A 21,706-nucleotide genomic window follows, 5' to 3' on the forward strand; every position below is an offset into this window, starting at 1 on the left:
GTGTGTCGGATAATTCTTCTCATGGACCTTTAACTGCCGAGACGCGTAGGCAATCACCTTATCGTCTTGCATCAACACCGCACCAAGCCCAATCCATTACGCATCATAATACACAGTGTATGACCCTAAATCCGTAGGCAACACCAACATTGGGGCTGTAGTCAAAGCAGTCTTGAGCTTTTGAAAGCTCGCCCGACACTCCTTAGACCATTTGAAAGGAGGACCCTTCTGGGTCAATCTGGTCATAGGTGCAGCAATGGATGAGAATCCCTTAACGAAATGGCGATAATACCCGACCAAACCGAGAAAACTTTGAATCTCAGTAGCTGAAGATGATCTGGGCCAACTCTGAACTGCTTCAATCTTCTTTGGATCTACCTTAATCCCCTCACTCGACACCATATGACCCATAAACGCCACTGAATCAAGCCAAAATGCACATTTTGAGAATTTTGCATACAACTTCTTCTCCCTCAAGATTTGGAGCATGATCCTCAGATACTGCTCATGATCCTCCCAACTGCGAGAGTACACCAAGATGTCTTTTATAAACACAATGACGGATGAGTCAAGATATGGCTAGAATTAGGGGGTTCAAACCGAACCGGAAAACCGCACCAAACCAAAAAATCAAACCAAACCGATTTAAAAACCCGACTAGGTTTGGTTTGACTTGGTTTGGTATTGAGTAAAAAAAAACCCCGAACCAAACCAACATATAAATATATAAATTTTATTTATATTTTTAAGACATTATGTGAATTTTCTTTAGAAAATGTAGAAATATTTGGGATCCTCTCATGTATTAACCTTGAAGGAGTAAATTAACGAAAAATTATTGTTAGACGACTAAGAAAATAACTATCATGTGTTACTAAAAAAATTCTCCCATTAGAATATTTTAATAGATCATATGTTTGTCAATTTTTTTTCATATTTACGAAATATATATTCACTTATCAAAGCTTTATCTATAATTTTAATAAAGTAAGATTGAAATAATATTCATGTAACAAAAAAACCCGAAAACTTGAAAAACCCGACAAAACCGAACCAATCCAAACCGATATAGTTGGTTTGGTTTGGTTTGGTTTTGATAAAAACTGAACCAACCCGGTCCATGTACACCCCTAGCTAGAGTACATTGTTCATCAAGTGCATAAATGTTGTTGGGGCGTTGGTCAGCCCAAATGACATCACAAGGAACTCGTAATGACCATATCAAGTCCTAATGGCAGTCTTCGGAATATCCGAATCCCAAATCTTCAGCTGATGATACCCTAACCGCAATTCAATCTTCAAGAACACTCTGGCACCCTGTAGCTGATCAAATAAGTCATCAATGCACGGTAATGGGTACTTGTTCTTCACTGTAACCTTATTCAAATGCCGATAATCAATACACATGCACATAGAACCATCCTTCTTCTTTACAAATAGAATCGGAGCACCCCAAGGCAACACGCTAGGCCGAATGAAACTCTTATCAAGAAACTCTTATAGCAGCTCCTTAACTCTGCTGGTTCCATACGATATGGTGGAATAGAAATAGTCTGAGCGCCTGGTGTTGCTCCCATATGCACACGCAAGTATACGTGGTCGACAAGTAATATAGGATTGTAAGTCCAGATATCGTACCCACAGGGACTTGTTATTAACTACCAACTAAATTAAACCAAGCAATTAATCTATTCAAGTGAACCCTAACGTATGAATACTTAACTAAAATTAATCTAGAGTAAATAATTAAGAGATTAAAGAAAACACCGACAAATTTAAAGATGAATTCAATGTGAGTGAATATTCTAGAGCTGTGGGTTAGCTAACAATACCGTCGAGTTTTTCACTTAAATCGTCTAAATAATTTATCTAGTTTATTGGTTGACAGAGTTAATATTGCTTGTAGCCTTCTCTCGAAGTACAACTCGCTTATTCAAGCTAATCTAACGCCTATATTCCTATGGAATTAGAATTAACTAGAATGCATTAATAATTCCTGTATAGTAACCAAGCAAGGCGATTAGGTATATTCCTATATTAACCGCAATCCTCCCCCCCCCCAAGAGTTAAGATCTTGCTCTACTCAATCTTATATGCAATTTAGAATTCCCTCCCCCAAGTTCAATCCTAGATTCATAGATAATATTCAATTGATGATCAAACAATCAAATAATTAAGCGCAAGATTGAGTAAATAAACCAATATGATAAAATAATAAGAACAATGGAAGCATCAAACCACAACGTTCATGTAGAACCCAAAACTCTAGAACTAGTAAACTTTGAGATTAAAGGAAGAGAAGAGAAGAAAAACTAGTTAGAAGCCTCCTCCAAAGTGTGGTGTTTCTTCCACCATGTTAATTCTCCTCCAAAGTATGTAAGATCCCCTCCAAGTTAGATTTATGGCTCCTTATATACGAGTTGGGGGGGTCTTGGGCCGAAATAATATTGTCCGGGTGAAGTTAGATAGAAATCATGCCACCAGTGCCTAGCCCAGTGCTAGGCGCTATAACTGGCGCTGTAAATTTGGAGCATACTGTTTCTGGTGCCACAAGTAGCGCTAGGCGCTGGAAATTCCCTTTTTTTCTTTTTGTCCGTTTTTGGCTCTAATCTCGCACCTTTCGCACCAATTGTTCCCGAATCATTCCTAGACATAAAAACACTTCAAATTAATATAAATCAACACACTTTACATCTTAAATCCACGAAACAAAAGTAAAATATGAGGCTATATACATACAAATATATATATATATATATAACACCCCACACTTACACTCTTGCTCGTCCTCGAGCAATGGGACTATCATATAAACACCCAACTACATACAAGTCTCAGCTATAGAGGAGCAATTCAACTTTTAACCATACACTCTACCCTAGACTATGATTGGTAGCAACAATTAAACTATAACATATGCAATCACTTACACTTCCCTTTACTTATGCCATTCTTCACATATTCACAACAAAGACAACGTGCTCATAACAATCCGAGCCTCAAAAGTCGACTCAATATATATCGCAATGCACCCATGGCTGGAACACGCAACATCACGGAGGAGTCTAATAATGTTACCTATCCCTCGTGAACCATGTTCCCTCACAACAAGAACAAGAGAGTAAGTTGAATCCATACATCTGAATCTCATGATCAAATATAGTTCAAGGACTTACATATATCAAAGAAAATCTCTCACTCTCACAAAGAAGTCACATGCATGCGAAAAAATGTACCATATGCTTGGTCATAATGTAAATCTCCACTAATGTAGGCTCACTCGATCTAAAATCAATTAGGACTTTATATGGTTGTAATGTGGGATAAGGGACGGGAAGGATATATTCAAGATTAGTGGTTCACCCTCCTAAGCACTTTAACGTATCACATAATAAACTCTAAGTGCAACTTCTTACATCCACTTTAATTTCACAAACAAGATCATTCCCCAAAATGATTTCCTCTTTCTTTAAGCACTACTTTAATTTATACCCCGCTAGAAAGAACAAGACAATAATTTATTCCTCTCAATTTTTCCTTCTCTTTTTCTTTTCGAATTTTTCTTTCTTTTTCTTTTTTTTCTTTCAACTAGTCTTTTTTTCTTTTTCAATTTACGCTAGTGGTGTATTCTTTTACGAAACAAGTGCACCTTTCTTCTTCCATTGGTTCCCTTCAAATGCCACCCCACACTTAGTCCTTACTTCTTCTAGCGCTCATTTTACAATTAAAGTGCTTTCGGAGGTAACAGGATCAAAATAATATCAATTAAGAACAAAAGGGTATAGGTTCGTAATGTGGGTGCCAATTAAAGGTCTACAGGCTCAAAAGGGTTCACTAGGGATAGTTTTTATTTTTTGATAAGCATTAAGCTCAAAAAGATCAAAGAAAGCCTAAAATCATTTTTCAAACCAAACATCACCTAAAATTTCTCTTCGACTCGCATACTGGGCAAGTTCTAGACTCAATCACAATAATATGGACTACACAAACCTCACTTCACATGTAGCACATGACTCACTAAGGACGGTCATTCGGACTCTCAAACAATGCAAGTATTCATGGAGCCACAATATAATAAGCATTAAGCACAAAGTGAATATAAGCCAAGCAAAAGAGACATAGGCGTCACAAAACAAGCTATCCAATTTCATCAAGGCATCAAGAACAATTTCAAAATATTGGAAAGATACTCCACATGCCAAAGCTTAAATATGCTACTATCAAACAAGTTAAAGGAGCCTAAGTTCATCAATCTTCCTCCTTTTATTTCCTAAAGTCCTAATCTATTCTAAAAAATAAAAAATGACTACCCGGTTCAAACTACATCCCATGGAAAAGAACCGATGCACAAAGAAAAATCACGAGGGATTATTGTTACCTAAAAAATAAAAGATATATTTTTGGATTTTTTTCTAATTTTTACACTTTTTCATTTTTTTATTGGACCTTAATCCCTCAAGAATGATGTCCACAAAATTCATCGTCGGAAAAAGTCCAAATTTCTCGATTTTTTTGCATTATTTAACAGAAGCTACCACATTAAGAACGAGTACTATAACTAAGCTAAGATAACACAGAAAATCACCAGACAATATCCTCACCCCACACTTAAAATTATGCAATGTCCTCAATGCACACTGAAAATAACAAGAGGGTAAAAGAGACTCCCTAGTAGGCCAAATGCCGAAGCATTAGCAGCTCACGGAATACTTAGACTTCTCCCCGGTATGATCCCTTGTGCGGATACCTCACACTTAGTTTCAACCGCCTGCTCGCTTTTGCATATGCCTATTTGCTTTGACTCCATGCTCGTACTCCTACAAAATACAAAAATAACACTACAAATAATAACACAATAAAATAAAAAATAAGCAAGAGTAAAAAAGAAAAATAAAATTGGGTTGCCTACCAACAAGCGCTTGATTTAACGTCGTGGCACGACGCATCACTTTCACTACTTTTCCTTCCACTTTGAAGATATGAATTGCGCCCCCAATTTTGCATCAATTTTCTATCACATTCCTGGTGTGATGTGTAAAAATAAAGGAACCAAGCAATAGATATCGCCCTTAAGTGAGTAATGTCGTTTTACCTCCTTAGTATGGAAAATTTCAGAATATAAACACTTTGTTCCTCATACATTGACTCCTCCATATGCTCGACTGGATCAATTCCCATGTCACCAATCAAACACAATGTTGAAAAGTGTTTAGAATGAGGTCCAATACGCTCCAAATCAAAAATTGCATTATTTTTTACATCCTCAATTTTGCATTCTTCGTCAACCTTGGCATCATTAATAATATTTTGGTCGAATAGTTGGAATTCCTCTTTCCACTCCACAAGTTGGCCAGTATCAACAAAAATTGGTTGTAGGGCATCAGACGCCTCAACCTTTTTATTCAATTGAGCATGCAAGTTATGGATATCTGAGCCAAATTGGTCTATCTCTTGCCTGAGCTCAGTTCTTCCTTCTATCAGTTGTTCTGTCATATTTGAAAGACCATCATGGAGAAACTCATGAGATTTTATCAGTTGAGCTTGTTCCTCTAGCCAATATTGGCTCACTATATCTGCTTCTTCAAAGTAATCTTCTTATGGGAACTCGCTCTCTTCGTCGAGTTGAGGTTCTTCTTGGAAATTAGCCATTAATTCGTCCATTCTATCCTGGAGTCTTTTGATCGCTAAGGCGTAAAGAACTTGTTGCTCGACTATTTGCCTTATCATCATGTTCTGTTGCTCGGCTGCTTGCCTCATCATGTCCATAATACAAGCCACGCATTCCATATCCTTCACTTCCTTGCTCCTATCAAACTCATAAAAATTATTAGAAATATTATAATAAGAGCTTTGAGAGGGATAATAAGACTTAGGACAGCCATCCCAATGGCCACCTTGACAACCACACACATTACAAAGATTCCACTCATAAGACTGAGATGCACAATTTTTCCCTAAGTGTGGTCCTCCACAATATGGACATGGATCACCAAAATAAGAATAACCACTATTCAACCAATTATCATTCCAATGTGACATATCAACAAAGATAGTAAATATTAAACTAAGATAAAATTTAAAAACTTGAATAGATAAAGAGTAAAAATCTAATCTAGTAGGCTAGCTAATTTCTAAGTCCCCGGCAACGGCGCCAAAAACTTGTTGCTCCCAAACGCACATTCAAGTATATGTGGTCGACAAGTAATATATGATTGTAAGTCCAGATATCGTACACATAGGGACTTGTGATTAACTATCAACTAAATTAAACCAAACAATTAATCTATTCAAGCGAACCTAACGTATGAATATTTAACGAAAATTAATCTAGAGTAACATATTAAGAGATTAAAGAAAACAACGACAAACTTAAAGACGAATTCAATGTGAGTGAATATTCTAGAGCTATGGGTTAGCTAACAATCCCGTTGAGTTTTCCGCTTAAATCCTCTAATTAATTTATTTGGTTTATTGGTTGACAGGGTTAATATTGCTCATAACCTTCTCCCGAAGTACAACTCTCCTATTCAAGCTAATCTAACACCTATATTCGTATGGAATTAGAATTAACAAGAAAGCATTAACAATTCCTATATAATAATCAAGAAAGGCGATTAGGTATATTCCTATCCTAACCGCAAATCCCCCCTCCCCTCCCTCTGCCCTTGGAGTTAAGATCTTGCTCTACTCAATCTTATATGCAATCTAGAATTCCCTCTCGCTAGTTTAATCCTAGATTTGTAGATAGTATTCAATTGGTGATCAAACAATCAAATAATTAAGCGCAATATGGAGTAAATAAACCAATATGATAAAATAATAAGAACAATTCAAGTTTCAAACTACAACGTTCATGTAACACCCAAAACTCTAGAACTAATAAACTATGAGATTAAAGGAAGAGAATAGAAGAAAAACTAGTTAGAAGCCTCCTCCAAAGTGTGGTGTGTCTTCCTCAACATCAATTCTCCTTCAAAGTATGCTAGATCCACTCCAAATTAGGTTTAGGACTCCTTATATATGAGTTGGGGGGGTCTTGGGCTTAAATACCCTTGTCCTGGGCGAAGTTGGAAAGAAATCACGCCACCAGCGCCCAGCCCAGCGCTAGGCACTGTCCCTGGCGCTGTAAATTTGGAGCACACTGATTCTGGCGCCACAGGTAGCGCTAGGCACTCGCTGTGGTGCTAGAAATTCCCTTTTTTGCTTTTTGGTTCGTTTTGACTCTAATCTCGCACCTTTCGCCCAGTTGCTCCCGGATCATTCCTAGACATAAAAACACTTCAAATTAATATAAATCAACATATTTTACATCTTAAATCCACGAAACAAAACTAAAACATGAGGCGATATACATATAAATATATATACTTTAAGCTAAACATCACCCGGCAATACGTCAATACCAAAATCACTATCTCTATCGGGCAGCATGCCCGGAAGATCTGTTGGAAATACATTCGGGATGTCTCTCACCACCGGAACTGACTCAACGGTAGGAGTATCAGCACTCGCATCCCTCATAAAGGCTAAATATGCCTAACACCCCTTCTCAACTATTCGATATGCCTTAAGGAAGGACACAACCCGGCTAGGAATATAATCCAATGTACCCCTCCACTCTAATCATGGCAAATGTGGTATAGCCAGTGTCACAGTCTTGGGGTGACAATCCAGAATATCATGATAGGGCGAAAACCAGTCCATGACCATGATCATATCAAATTCTACTATATTGAGTAATAATAGATCTAATTTGGTCTCAAAACTAGCAATAACAACTAAACAAGACCGATACACATGGTCTACAATAATAGAATCTCCCACAGATGTGGACACTTATACAGGAGAACTCAATGAATCACAATTATATCCAAATACAGAACAAAGTAAGATGATACATATGAATAAGTGGATCCCAGATCAATTAAGACTGGTGCATCCCTATGACAAACCGGAACCATACCTGTGATGACTACGTCTAATGTGACTCCCTCCATCATGTCCGAAAAAGCATAGAATCTGGCCTGGCCTCCCCTTCTAGGGCAACATCTGCCCGCCTGACCTCCAACCCAAGATGGTTGTGCACGTGGAGTGCCAACTGTAGCAGCAACCATGGCCTATGAAGTCTCTGGACCAGATAAAATTTGGGGAGCCTGAGTAGTCTGTGGAGGTGCACCCTTCCTAAGTTTGGGGCAGTCCCTCACCATATGTCTAGTGTTACCACACTCAAAACAAGCTCCCAGTAGGTGTGGCTGCTGAAATTGGCTCGGGCCTGGTCGTTTGGACTAACCACTGAAGGAACCATGTTCAGGAGGTACACTAGATAGTGGTTGAGCAAAATGTGCAACCTGAGACCTCGGAATAGCCGGAGTACCACTAGAAGTTGGAAGTGCTGAATGAACTGGATGGCTCGCATAGCCTCTACCATAACGGACTACTGCTGGGGCGCGGGCACCACTATACCTCAAGAATCATGAAGCCTCTTGGCCTCCCTATCCTCTTTCTTATGGCCCCGCATACCCTCCAACCTCCACGTGATCTCTACCACCTGCTGGTACAGAGTATTTGTCTCCAACTCTCGAGTCATGCTGAATCTAATACCATAGTTAAGCCTCTCGATGAATTTGGGGACTCGCTCTCTGACCATAGAAATCAAGGTAGGTGCATGTCTAGCAACTCACTGAATCTGATGGCATACTCTCGACACTATCATAGTACCCTCGCGTAGCTGCTCAAACTCTGAGCACCATGCATCCCGAAGGGTCTGGGAAATGCAAAAAGATATCTTTGCACAGAAATTAAATAAAAGATGTCTTTTATTTCTCAAAATGCTGAACTCAATAGAGGTTTCGGCATAATTACAAAAAGAAATTACATTAATTCATTTTATCAGCAGAATCTGAAGGAAGAGAAGTCTTTGTTGCTTCTTTTGAAGATGAAGGTTGTTCCGCATCATGTTTAGCACTTTCATCCTTGTATCTATTTTCATCTTCTTCAGCTTTCTCCTCAGTTTTTGAGGACTCGGAATAAGTTCTCGAGGAGCTGAAAGAAATGGGCCTGCCAAGAATATTCTCGAAGGCAATTGTCTCCAAAAATAGAGCTTCAGCAATGCAGTTGTCTATAGGAATGCCTTTTTTGGAATCCTCCAAAGTCTCCCTCTTTATATGATAAATTGCAAAAGTTTTCTCAAGAAGGAAAGGATCCTCTCGATCCTAGAGTTTGGCTTTGAGTTTTTTTTGGACTACAGCCGGTCATTTTCAGCCCTCATGATTTCATTGGTCCGACAAAGGTCAATATTTGTCTTTGCATGTTCGCGGTTTTACTCCATGACCCTTTTGACTCTTTCGTCCATTATTTCTCTCTTCTCCTCGATCGCAGTAACTGTTTAGGTTTTGCAATGCAAGTTTGCTTCCAGGTTGTTAATTTATTCCATGGAAGTAGACTCATATTCCGTTGCCATAGTCACAGGATCCTGTAGCTCAGCCCATTTGACCTTCAACTCGGCAAGCTCTGTATGCAACTGAGTGGCCTCTTGGATATGAACCATCTTTCTTTCTCATATTGCCCTAACCGGGCTTCAAGCTCACCCATCTGAGTAAGTCTTGCCTCTAAAGCCGGGAGGCACTCAGCGAGTTGGTCTCATTCAGCAGAAATTTGATCCTGCTCGCCAGCAAGTTCTTATTAGGCTTTGATCATCTTCTGCAAACCCTCGGAGGTAAGGAGATTAGCCTAAAAAGTCAAAAATTAAAATTATTGGAGACAATGGTTATCAAGGAAAAAAGGTAAAGGAGAAGAGTAAGATGATACCTAAGCAGCAAAGTGCATGTTGTTATTGATCTAACATTTCGTAGAAGAGCCTCCATCTTCCGTCGATCCTTGTCTGAAGCCAAAGACTTCAAGTAATTGGAAACTCCCCCTGGCTTGGAAAGTAATTACAGTCATTCAAAACCGAAAGAGTGACACTACATTTACCATTACTACATTTACCATTAGGGTTTCGAATGGGCGCCGGGAAAGTGTTCTCAATGTTCCCATGATTGGGTGACCGAGGGGAACGAACATCTTTCATTTGTTCAATTAGGGCCGCTAGTGAAGCAAAAGTTGGTGGTGCAAAAGCTAGTATTGAAGTTGGAGGTAGAGGAACATAAGAGGTGGAACTCCTCTGACTGGAAGCAACACTAGAGCCCGGAAATAGGACTCAGCATTTTCAACCATTTCCAACCTTGTAAAGAGTCCTCGAATGTCTTCTGATTGAGCATCTGGTGGAGTAGGGGAGTTTTTATTCTTTTTCTTTGAAGAGAAACTGCTTCATCATCGTCTTTGATTTCATCTTCATCAAGGACCATTGTGGCCGGTCCTACTGGGGTTTTTTTATCGGAGGCTTCTCCCGAGCCTCAACTATGGAGGTACATCTTCTTTTTGGTTTTTTCTCCTTAGACTGGGGACTCAGTAAAGAAAGGCCTTCACCAGAAGCAAGAGCGGCATCACGAGTCCTCTTCTAGTCAAGGGCTTCTTGAATTTGTTGATGAGCTACCCTTGGGTCATGGACTCATGGAAACCTCGACAGTAGGGCAGGCAAAAGAACCCTTCGGAAGGCCTACATATTATGAAAGGAAGTCAACAAATTTATATTGCATCATGTTGAAGATTAAAAAGGAAAAAGGAAAGTATTACTTACTATGGTTCTTTGTCTTCCAGTTGAATTTGAGTGAAATTTCTTTTCACTTACGGGAGTCTGATGTGAAAATTTCTAAAAAAAATTTTACTCATTGGGTTAGGTTATGAAAAATTGGAGGAACCCAACGAGTTGCTAAAATGAGATAAGGGAAAGTTAGCAAAGGAGAGAATTTTCTTTGACGCAATGAAAGAGGGATATTCGAAAAACTTACGAGTGAAGTTTTAGGATTCAGGGATAGGAGGTGTTGTCGCTGTTAGAATATCCCTAGTAGCAATAACAACGAACATCACCATCCAACCACGGTCATTATCATCATCAACACTGGTGATGATGGCGTGATGATCGCATTTGCTGAGTTTGATCATGCATCCATAGAAAAACTTTGGAGCGTAAAGGTTGATCAAATGAGAAAGAGTAAAGGTTTCACTGGCCCGGGAGCACAAAAATTGCAAGCAAGCTACCATTCACCATATTGACGGACCTACCTGAGCCAAGCAAACTTGGTAGTTTTGGCAAAACTCTAAAATAATGGGATCAATTTCTCAGCACATTCTTAAAGTGAAAGGGTACATATAAATGTACATGCACCTTGGTTTGCTAAAAGTGACCCTTTACGCTTCATTAGGGGCTAAAACTTCAATGTTGTTCCAACCATAATCTTCTTTCACAATGAAAATACTAACAGGATAAATGGAAGAACTTGTTGAACTTGGAGATCCGTCTCACTATTTAGTTGAGACAGGATGATTGTCCTAATAGTAGGAGGACCGGCATCGGCTTCCTTAGATTTGTTGTTCATGGATGGGTCGCCATTGATGCAAGTGCCTAAGTAACTAGGGGAAGAGGTAGTAGAAGACATGGTGATGGAAAATTTGAATTTGAAAGTTCTACTTGTGAGCACGTGATTTTTTCCCTATATGAATTCCTCCCATAAATTCAAAACAAAGCAATTTCTTTCAGTGTTCGCAATTTCGGGGATTTTCGTGGCATTTTCTGGTAATTATTTGCATTTGTCTGTGCATTTATTAATGAAAATTACAAAAAAAATATGTTGCATTTGCATTTAGGATTTAATTTTACATTTTTAGGATTAATTGACAAATTATTTTATAAAAATAGGAAAAAAATCACAAAAATAGTTTATTTTGCAATTTTAATTTTTAATTTTTAATTTTTAATTTTGGTAGTTTTTCCTTTAATTTGGTTTTTAATTATTTGTAGTAGCAATTATTAGGGTTAATTAATTTAATTTGGTAGGATAATTTGGTTTAAGATTTAATTTAGGTTTTAATCTTAATTTTGGAAAAAGAAAAGATTTTTAAAAGAAAAGGAATTGAGAATTAATGGAAAATTGGAATAAGAATTGAAGAGATAGAATTGGTTTGCCTTCAGTTAAAAGTGCCCAGGCCCAAAGCCATTTTTCCCCGTGCCCATCCGTTTGACCCAGGCCCAGACCTTCCAACCCGGTCCAAACCCCCCCAGTACCATACGACACCGTTTCAGCAAGCTTGATCCGGGCCGTTGATATCGCCTGATCCAACGGATCAGAACTAGAGGGGGTTTCAATATATATATGTCCGAACGCACCCTACCTCCCCCCTCGTTTCATCGTTCCAACACCCCCGTCTTCAGAGAGCCCAAACTTAACCCTAACGGAACCTCCCTTTTTCCGCCACCATCCACCGGCAGCGCCACCTCCAACCACTCCCAAAATAACACCCCATGACCATCAAGAGCCCCTCATTCCAAATTCCCCCTCCGTTTGCCTCGAATCAACCTAGAACGTCTCGAATCTGGTTTTGAAAGAAAACCCTATCGCCGTCCTTGTGCTCTCCGGTGGCGTCGCCGCCTCCGTTCAGCCCCAAACTAAAACCCCACAACCCCCAGGACCCCCTCATGCCAAATTCATAACTACTCTCCTTCGAATCGGCCCGGAGCTCCGCGAATCTCGAATCTGAGGTCAACCCCAAAAGTTCAAAACCACTCTATCGTCAATCCTGGTACATGCATGGGCAGAAGGCACCGTTCTTCGAGGTCTGAAGTTCGGATTCAAATGTTCGACCTTAGCTTTGTTAGGGCTTTCATCTCCCATGGATTCCGAGTCTAAATCGGTAAGCCCTTTTCTTCTCTTAACTTCTCTTCCTTTTTGATTGTCTTATTCTCTTCTTCCTCCCCTTTTGCTTTAGACTAATCTTCTTATATTAGTCTGGTTGAAACTTGACTAATCTCTCGAGTTTAGATTGGTCTTCCGGTCATTGTCCTTCTCTTCTTCGTGAAAGTTTGTTTTCTGATCTCTTTAGTCCGTTGTGTTAATAGCATGGATAATTCTCCGATCTTGTTTTCTGTTTAGCCATCCAAGTTATTTTTTTAAAATTAAGTTACTTCAACTGAGTTAAATCCTTGCCTAGTCATCGTTAATTGATCAGTAAGTTAGTAGATTTGCTTTGAAATCATTTCATGTTATCATGGCTTGTAGATTTTTCTTTTTCAAATAGATAAGTGTGCGTCTGGGTTTTGGTTTGTCTTTGGTCCATTTGGCAAAGAGCAGCCCGTCCAAATTGGTTTGGTTTCTTGGGGTAAATTCAGTCGTGGGTTAATTTGACCCATGTCTCATTTGGGGTTTAAGGTAAATAACAAGGGTATGGGGGTTAGTTTGGGTAGTCTTAGTGAGGGAATCTACTTGTAACTGTCTGGGAAGCTTCTAGGAAGCTGGGGAGGGGACTACTTTGCAAAATCTGAATTTAAACCAGGGGTGTTTAAGCTAAAATAGAAACTAAAAAAAGGACTGAATGGCAAAAATGTATCTCCTTGGGTCTGCCCTATTTGCTTGCCTATAAAGGCATCTCTTCCTTGTCATTCAAGGCAGAATTAGAAGGATTCAAGATCTAAAATACAGACCCAAGAAACTGGGAAGGACTAAAAATCTCTGAAAATTCTAGACGAAAAATTCAGAAAGGGTACTGTTCCATTGAGTTCTTTGGCTAATTTCTGATGTTTTCTTGATAATACAACAAATCCTGACTAGTCGATCTTAGAAATGGATTAAAATCAGCTTAGGTTGAGGTTTTCCAAGTCCATTGTTTGGATCGAATTGGTTTCTGGTTGTTTATTTCAACTTCTGGGTTTGAAATTCGATTTTTGGAGCTGATGGACGATTCTGTTGATCTGCTTTGCTGTTGACCCTTGCTTTTTGTTATTGCGTTGCTGATCTTCTTACTCTCTCTCTTATTTGTGATTTCAGGTACTTATTTAACTCTTTTTAATGTAAAAACCTTGTGATATGGAAATCTGGAAGACTTGAAGCATGTTGGTCATTTGTTCTTATTGTAGGAGCTTAATTTTGTCTTTATTTGGAAACTTTAGTTTGTATATATTCATGTTTGTGTGTAGGTCAGTGACAATGCTCCTTGAGGGTGAGTCTGATTTGAAATAGACACGAGGTTCAATTTTGGTCGAATGCTCGGTGATTTGAAAACCAATGATGTATAAATAGACTTTGTCATGACATTTAGTTTTGAATCTGCCTGAAAGCTTAAACATCATGTTCTTTTAGTTGAATCAACGATGAAGTTCTGCACATAACTTTAAGCAGCAGCCCGCTTAATTAGATGATTGAATGACTAAAATCAGTAGATATGGTAGCCTCTGTACAGGAGAAATCTGATTAATTGTGTTGTTATGAGACTGAAGTTGTTAAATTCCATTGCCTATTGTTAGTAATTGGAATTGAAACTCACGAGTGCTTCCATGATCGGATCATTATTGGGTGTTGTCTAACTAGTTAATAAGGAGTTAAAATGACTCCCAAGCTTGAATGTACAGGCATCAGTCCCTTCCTTGGCTCATGTTGAATTCACTGACAGCCTAAAACGGGGTAGGGATTCGATGATTGGTTCTTGACTCAACAGCTGCAAGGCTCAAAATTTTGGGCTCACTTTGAGGCCCAATTCGGAAAGTGTTTTCTTGCATCAAATTGGGTTGGCCCAAGCCCTTTATGTAATGAATTAAGTTTCCCTCACATAAGCCTTTCTAGTTAGTTTGAATGGAACCTTTAACTACATTTAGTGTTAATTAATTAAGCCCATCAAATAGGTTGGAGGTGAGTCATAATTAGATAACTTATAACTCATGGCCCTTAAAGCTATAGTTTGAATATCCTCTTAAAAATGGAATCGAGGTGCGCCGCGTCAAGTAAAATGACAAATCGCGTGGCCCTATTTAATTATGTCTTTAAAATTATTTAGAATTCGAGGCGTGCCATTTAGTAAATTTTCATGGCCCTCGCAAAGTTAAAAACGCGTAGTTGCTTTAGGTGCGATATTTTAATAAAGTTACTTTCCTAAATTTGGGTGCGCATTTATGTGACCCAAATCCAAATCTCAATGATGTTAAAGTATGTCAAGGACCATGGGTGCATTTATGTGACGTGGTTCGAGACGTGTTTTAATAATGTTGAAATCTTCTTTAAATAATTAAATGAAGCGGTTAAAGAGTTAGAATTTGCTCATAGGTTTAAAACTTGTTTAAAATCAAATAATTAAGCTGAATATAACAGTTGAGCGACCGTGCTAGAACCACAGAACTCGGGAATGCCTAACACCTTCTCCCGGGTTAACAGAATTCCTTACCCAGATTTCTGGTTCGCGGACTGTTAAACAGAGTCAACCTTTTCCTCGATTCGGGATTTAAACCGCTTGGGACACCATAAATCTCCCAAGTGGCGACTTTGAATCTTTTTAATAATATGATCCCGTTTTGATTGTCCTTTAATTGGAAAAACTCCCTTTATTATACTCCCTTCTCATGGGTGTATTGTAAAAAGGAGGTGTGACAGCTCTGGCGACTCTGCTGGGGATCGAACCCAGAATCTATGGTTCAGGGTTCAGAATTCGAGCTTAGATGAATTGTTATATTTGGCTTTATTTATTATCTGATTTTATTACATGTTTGGGCCTAATGTGCCAAATGTTGCTTTTATCGCTTTGATATTATCTGAACTGTATATAAACTGTTGCGAAACCCCTCTCTTCTCTCTCCTGAGGAGTGCACGCTGGTCGTGACTTCTTTCAGTTAGTGTCAAATCCCAAATAGAACGAGGCTCGGACAAGTTGCAAAGCCGGATGATCCTTTGGTTACCGGTACGCAGCCCCCTCCTCGGCTCGAGTTGTCCGCTCGGGTAAGCCAGGTCTAGAACAAATAAACCCAGGGTTTTAAACCTAGTATAACAATGCCTCATGTCGGATCCCTAGTAGGAACGTTTGTTTGCATCATGTGCATATTTGACTTTGGAGACTCAACACAGGGGTTGGGTCTGTCTAGTACAGGTGCACTCGAAACAAAAGACCATCCTGATGCATCTTAATTGCTACTTGTGCATTTATTTGCTTCGGATTTGCATGCTGACCGTTTTTTAAAAGGAGAGCATTTGGAAAGAAATGGCAGTACGAGCGCTAAGTTAATCGCCTGTTTTGAAAAAAAAAACCAATGTCCAAATAGTGTCGAAACTCTGCCGAATTTTTGAGAAATTAGTTTGTTTTATTTGCCAATGGAATGAAAAAAGAGTTTTGTTTTCAAAAAAAAATAGTTTGCTTTATTTGCCCGAACTACGCCAGTATGATTCTCACAGGGTGTGAGATACGTAGGCAACCCTCATCGGGTCCAACTTCCTTTTTGCAAAAATAATCCAAAAGAACAAAAAATTTACTTTTATTTGAAAATAGTTAGGGTGATGTCATTCTTGTCAGAAATAGCCGAATGTCCCTAAAAGGGCACTGGAAGGCTGGTTTTGCAAGAACAACTGCTTGGAGTCATTTTTCAAGGTTTTCACCGGTTAGCCAACACAGCCTTAAAATCTTCGTCTTCGAGGTGCTGAAAGGCCATATTTGCAAAACCGGATTTCATTTTTGAAAAACAAAAGAAAACAAAAGTGTCGATTTTGTCTTTGAGTCAAATGAGTCTTGATTTTGCTTAACCACCCTAATAAATGTGCAGAATGAGCACGAGTCCAAGTTTGCCGATAGCAGTCATGAACAAGATCCCTTTGGAGTTGCATATGTGGTGGGAGATTTGGGAAAATCAAAGCAAGATAAGGTCAATATACATTTGGGAGGTCTCATCGGGTTGTTAAAAATCAGGCCCAGAAGAGATGTCGTAAAGGCTTTGGTTACGTTTTGGGATCTGGCCCATAATATATTTCACTTTTCAGATTTTGAACTCACCCCAACCTTGGAAGAGATAGCAGGTTATACGGGAAGTACTGAGGGGATAAGGCATAAGTATCTGATCGCCCCAAGAGCCGTTAACTCTCACAAGTTCATGGATTTGCTAAAGATAAGCAAGGAAGTCCCTTATTCCGAGTTGGATAATGGTTTTGCTACACTACGTTTTATATACCATAGGTACGGACATGTGGGAGGGTTCAACGATCCGTCAAGCGGTGTTAGTAGCAAAGGAAACCGAACAAAATGGGATGAGCATAGGCGTTTCGCCTTCATGGTAGGTTTTTTAGGCCTTGTGGTATTTCCCTGAAAAGACGAAAATATTGATTTGCGGGTGGCCGGAGTCGTCAAGGTTCTGATTACCAATGCCAAGAGCATTCTCGCCCCTATGATAGTGTCTGAGATATACCGAGCTCTCACAGCCTGTAAAGCTGGGGCAGATTTCTTCGAGGGGTGCAATTTGCTATTACAGATGTGGATGATCGAGCACCTGTGCCATCACCCTCAGTATATGAGTTATGGATCCACAGAGAAAAGTTGTATTGAAGAGTTTGACATAAGAATTGCAGGGTTTAAGCTGCCAGAGGGGTTTGAAGAGTGGGTATCCTACCTTCGCTCCATTACTACAGGGCAAATAGAGTGGACATTGGGTTGGCTTCCTGTTGAAGAAATTGTGTACATGCCTGCCACTGGTCCTTACTTCCTCCTGATGGGTCTGCGGGGTATTCAGTTTTACGCTCCTTACCGGGCAATGAGACAGTTGGGAAGGTGTCAGGTGATGCACCCAGATGAAGATCTTAGTACGCATGCGGTCGAGGTTAGTTCTGACGGTCAATTTCATGAAGAGACAGTTCGTTCTATTTGGAATGAATGCCAGTACTTGACAGTAAACACTCGAGTGCGTAATTTATCTAGAGGTGAAGTCTCACCCGCCTATCTTGCTTGGTATAGAAAGAAGAACACTATAAGGGCTGAACCAGAAAGACCATCCAAAAAGCCTCACGTTTAGGAATTCGTTGAAGCGTCACAAGAACAGTGGGCTTGGGTGGCTAAGGAGAATGAGTACAGGGCCACAATAGGAAAATTGGAAAAACAAATCAGGGAGCTTCAATTCGAGAGTAGCTTGCAGATTGCGGCGGATGAAGGGAAAAAAAAAGGCTAGCTAAAGAAAATGAAGCCCTTCGAGCTAAAATTCAGAAGATGAAAGTAGTGGCAGAAAATCCAGCCCGAAGTGACAGGGATGAAAAACTCATAGCTAACCTAAGGCAGAAAGTGAGTGACTATAGTTTCGATTTGAACAAAGCAGAAAGTGAACTAGCCAAGGATCAAAAATAATTGGCTAAAAACGCAGACGAACGGGTACGCCTGGTTAAGCAATTAAGAGAAAGATACGACGATGAGGTCGCAGGGTTAAAGAAAAAGGTCATCGGCACGGAAAACAAAATGATCAAGCAGGCAAAAGACTTCAAAGTTGAAAGGGAACATTGTTATACGGCATTGGCGCAGCTAGAAATAGATTTGCAACAACTTCAGGAACAAAATTATGTTGCTGAGCAAACTTTGGAGGCCAGGGCCCAGCAGATTGGGCGTTTGTTACAAGAAAAGGGCATCATAAGAGAGAGAATTAGAAACATCGCTGACTACATCGTTATGAAGTGCCACGTCTGTGATGATATGACTCGCACTACATTCTTTGCAGTGGTGATGACCTTTGTTAAATAAATAATGAACAACTTGGACAGACTTCAAAGGGATCTTGCACGTAGGCCCGTGGCGAGACCGAATGATGTCCCGTGGGCACCAGGAGCATTGTTGTACTCGTGATTTTCCGTTGAGTCTGTATTTCCTTTTCTGTCAGAGTCTATAAGTCATGTTGGGTTTGTATTTTCTTTCTGTTTTTGAGTCTGTATTTCTTTGGAGTATGATAGCTTAATTTAGGAGTTGGTATTTTGTCTTTGCATCAGAGTCTGTTCGTCTTTTGAAATTTGTTAGTATTGAGCCTTTGTAATCGAAGCATCTGTGTTTATAAAACTGAAAATCCTAAAAAATATTTTATTTTACTTTCACACTTATCTACAAGAACTACGCTTGGTCTGATTCATGCGGGGTCATGATACGTAGGCAATCTCCATAGGATTCGACCGCAACCAAATAATAAAAAAAAAAGAGGAAAAGAAAATAAGAGGAAAAACAAGAGAGCAAAGAAAAGGAAAGAGCGGAAAAACAAGAAAGAAAAGAGAAAATAAGAGAGAGTAAAAACAAAGAGAGAACAGAGGCCAGAATGAAAGGAAAGGAAAGAAAAGAAAAGAAAAGGGGATGTTTGCAATTAAAAGAAAGGAAAGGCCGGGATGACGCATGCAACCGATCAAATATATAATAGAGACGGTTAACTGTTTAGGTGCATTCATGCCCAATGTGAGGTTACCAACCTGTTAAAGCCTAATCGCTAACAAGGTTGTTTGTTTGATGTATTAAGTCCAGGCATGTGGTTAGTTGACTGGCATTCTGGTAACTCACTCCTACAACACCCGATCGATAGATAGGCTGAATATGGTCGACCAGGAATCGGAAACAAGTATTGTCGACCCATCGAAAGAGGTGGAAGAAATGGACGTTAATGCAATGAGGGAAGAAATGTATAAGCTGAAACAGCAGATGGCTGAAATGTACCAAGCTTGGGCGAAGGGGCATCCACCACCGGTTTATCCCGCCAATCCTGCTTATATACCACCATCAGCCCAATCTCCAGAGCCTCCCACTGTGAACTCATCTCCAGCCTTTCCCCTCTACCAACAATGTCATGGCGCCACTTCCTATACTTCTCAAGTTCTACCACCCAAACAAGTCTCATACCCTCCTCCACCAATTACACCTATTTTTGTGGCACCTCCACCTGCTACATTACACCGATCTTCCAGTGAACCCCTATTTCAAACTCACGACAACCAGTACTATCCCCCTGAACCCACCTTCAAAGTTCCAAAACCGTATCCTTACACTCCTCATCTTGATATCCCGGCGGAGACCGAGAAACTGCCCAAAAATCCCGAGCATGAAGAGATGATCAGAAAGGTCAAAAGCTTAGAGCAATCATTCTGAGACATGAGGGGGTTAGGGGGCCAAGTAAGTGTGGCCTACAAAGATTTATGTCTGTTCCCAGATGTTCAGTTGCCAGTGGGGTTCAAAATGCCCAAGTTTGATCTGTACGATGGGCATGGTGACCTGGTAGCACACTTAAGAGGATTCTGTAGCAAGATGTAAGCAGCAGGTGGAAGAGACGAATTGCTGATGGCATATTTCAGCCAAAGTTTGAGTGGGTCAGCACTAGAATGGTACACCAGACAAGATCATAGCAGGTGGTACACATGGGATGATTTGGCCCAAGCCTTCGCCTGTCATTTTTAGTATAATCTTGAAATCATCCTAGACCGTCTGTCATTGATGAAGATTGAGAAGAAGCCCGGTGAGAGTTTTCGAGAATATGGGTTCCGTTGGAGAGAGCAAGAAGCGAGGGTTGACCCCCCGATGAAAGAGAGTGAGATGGTTGATTATTTCTTGCAGGCTTTGGAGCCCACTTATTTTGGTCATTTGGTGTCATCAGTGGGCAAGTCCTTTAATGAAATTGCGAAAATAGGAGGCATGGTTGAAGAGGGACTCAAGTCCAATAAGATCATGAGTTATTCAGCAATCAAAGCAACCACTCAGGCCATTCAAAACGGTATTGGGGGTGTGCTCGGAAAGAAGAAGAAAGAGGATGTTGCAACGATCGAGTCGGCAGCTTGGGGTGGATCCAGGAACCTTCCATCGTTCTACAACCAGCCTCGACCCTATCCCCAAACATACCCCCACACTCCATATACCCCACCACAACACTACTACCCACCGCCAGATCCCCATTTTTTTGTCTATCACGCACAAACCAATACCCAACCTCCCGCTCACGCACAATGGCGTGCGCCGGCTCCACAGAGTCCCTACAAAGCTCCACAAAATACCCATCCACCCCAAAACGCCTACAAAAACCCTCCTAGAATAGGTTTTCGACCCAATCAAGCCTTTAAGAATGAGAGGTTGCAGAAGCAGAAGACTTTCACTCCATTGGGATCATATACCAGCTTATTCCACAGACTGAAACAGTTGGGTATGTTGAATCCGATCGAGGCCAAAATGCAGAATCCCCTTCCCATAAATCTTGATCGCTCGGTGAGTTGTGAGTATTGTTCAGGGGCCCTGGGCCATGACACAGAGAAATGCTAGAAACTAAAAACAGTTGTACAAGAGCTCATTGATACTCATAGGATCGAGGTTCACGCCCCAAAAACACCAAATATCAACCAAAATCCGCTACCAGCTCACCATGAGACCCATATGATTGAGTTGATACACAAGGGACGGGAGGCTAAGAAACCCTCGCAGACGGTGATGATGATCCGCTCCAGTGAAACCAGTTCAAAGGAAAAGGATAATCAGCGGGAAATTAGTGGTCCAATTGAAAGAGGTAGACGGCAAGCCGGATGTGGTAGCCGAGAAAGGGTCATCAAGTACTGTTGCAGTGAAACCAGAGAAAGCTAAAGTGGTGGTACCAGGGGTTACAAGTAAACCTGTTGTGGTCGTGAAGGGTGCTCGCGCAGAGCCTGTTATCATAAAACTATCAACTCAGCTTCCAATGATCAACAGCAAGGAAGTCTCGTGGAACTATGAACGAGTGACAGTAACTTACAAAGGGGAAGAGGTCAGAGAAGAAGTGTGTGAGACCCATGGCTTGACTCGATCAGGGAGATGCTTTGCCCCTGAAGAGTTGAGAAAAGCT

Source organism: Nicotiana tabacum, chromosome 20 (genome assembly GCF_000715075.1).
Source record: "Nicotiana tabacum cultivar K326 chromosome 20, ASM71507v2, whole genome shotgun sequence".
Lineage (NCBI taxonomy): Eukaryota > Viridiplantae > Streptophyta > Magnoliopsida > Solanales > Solanaceae > Nicotiana > Nicotiana tabacum.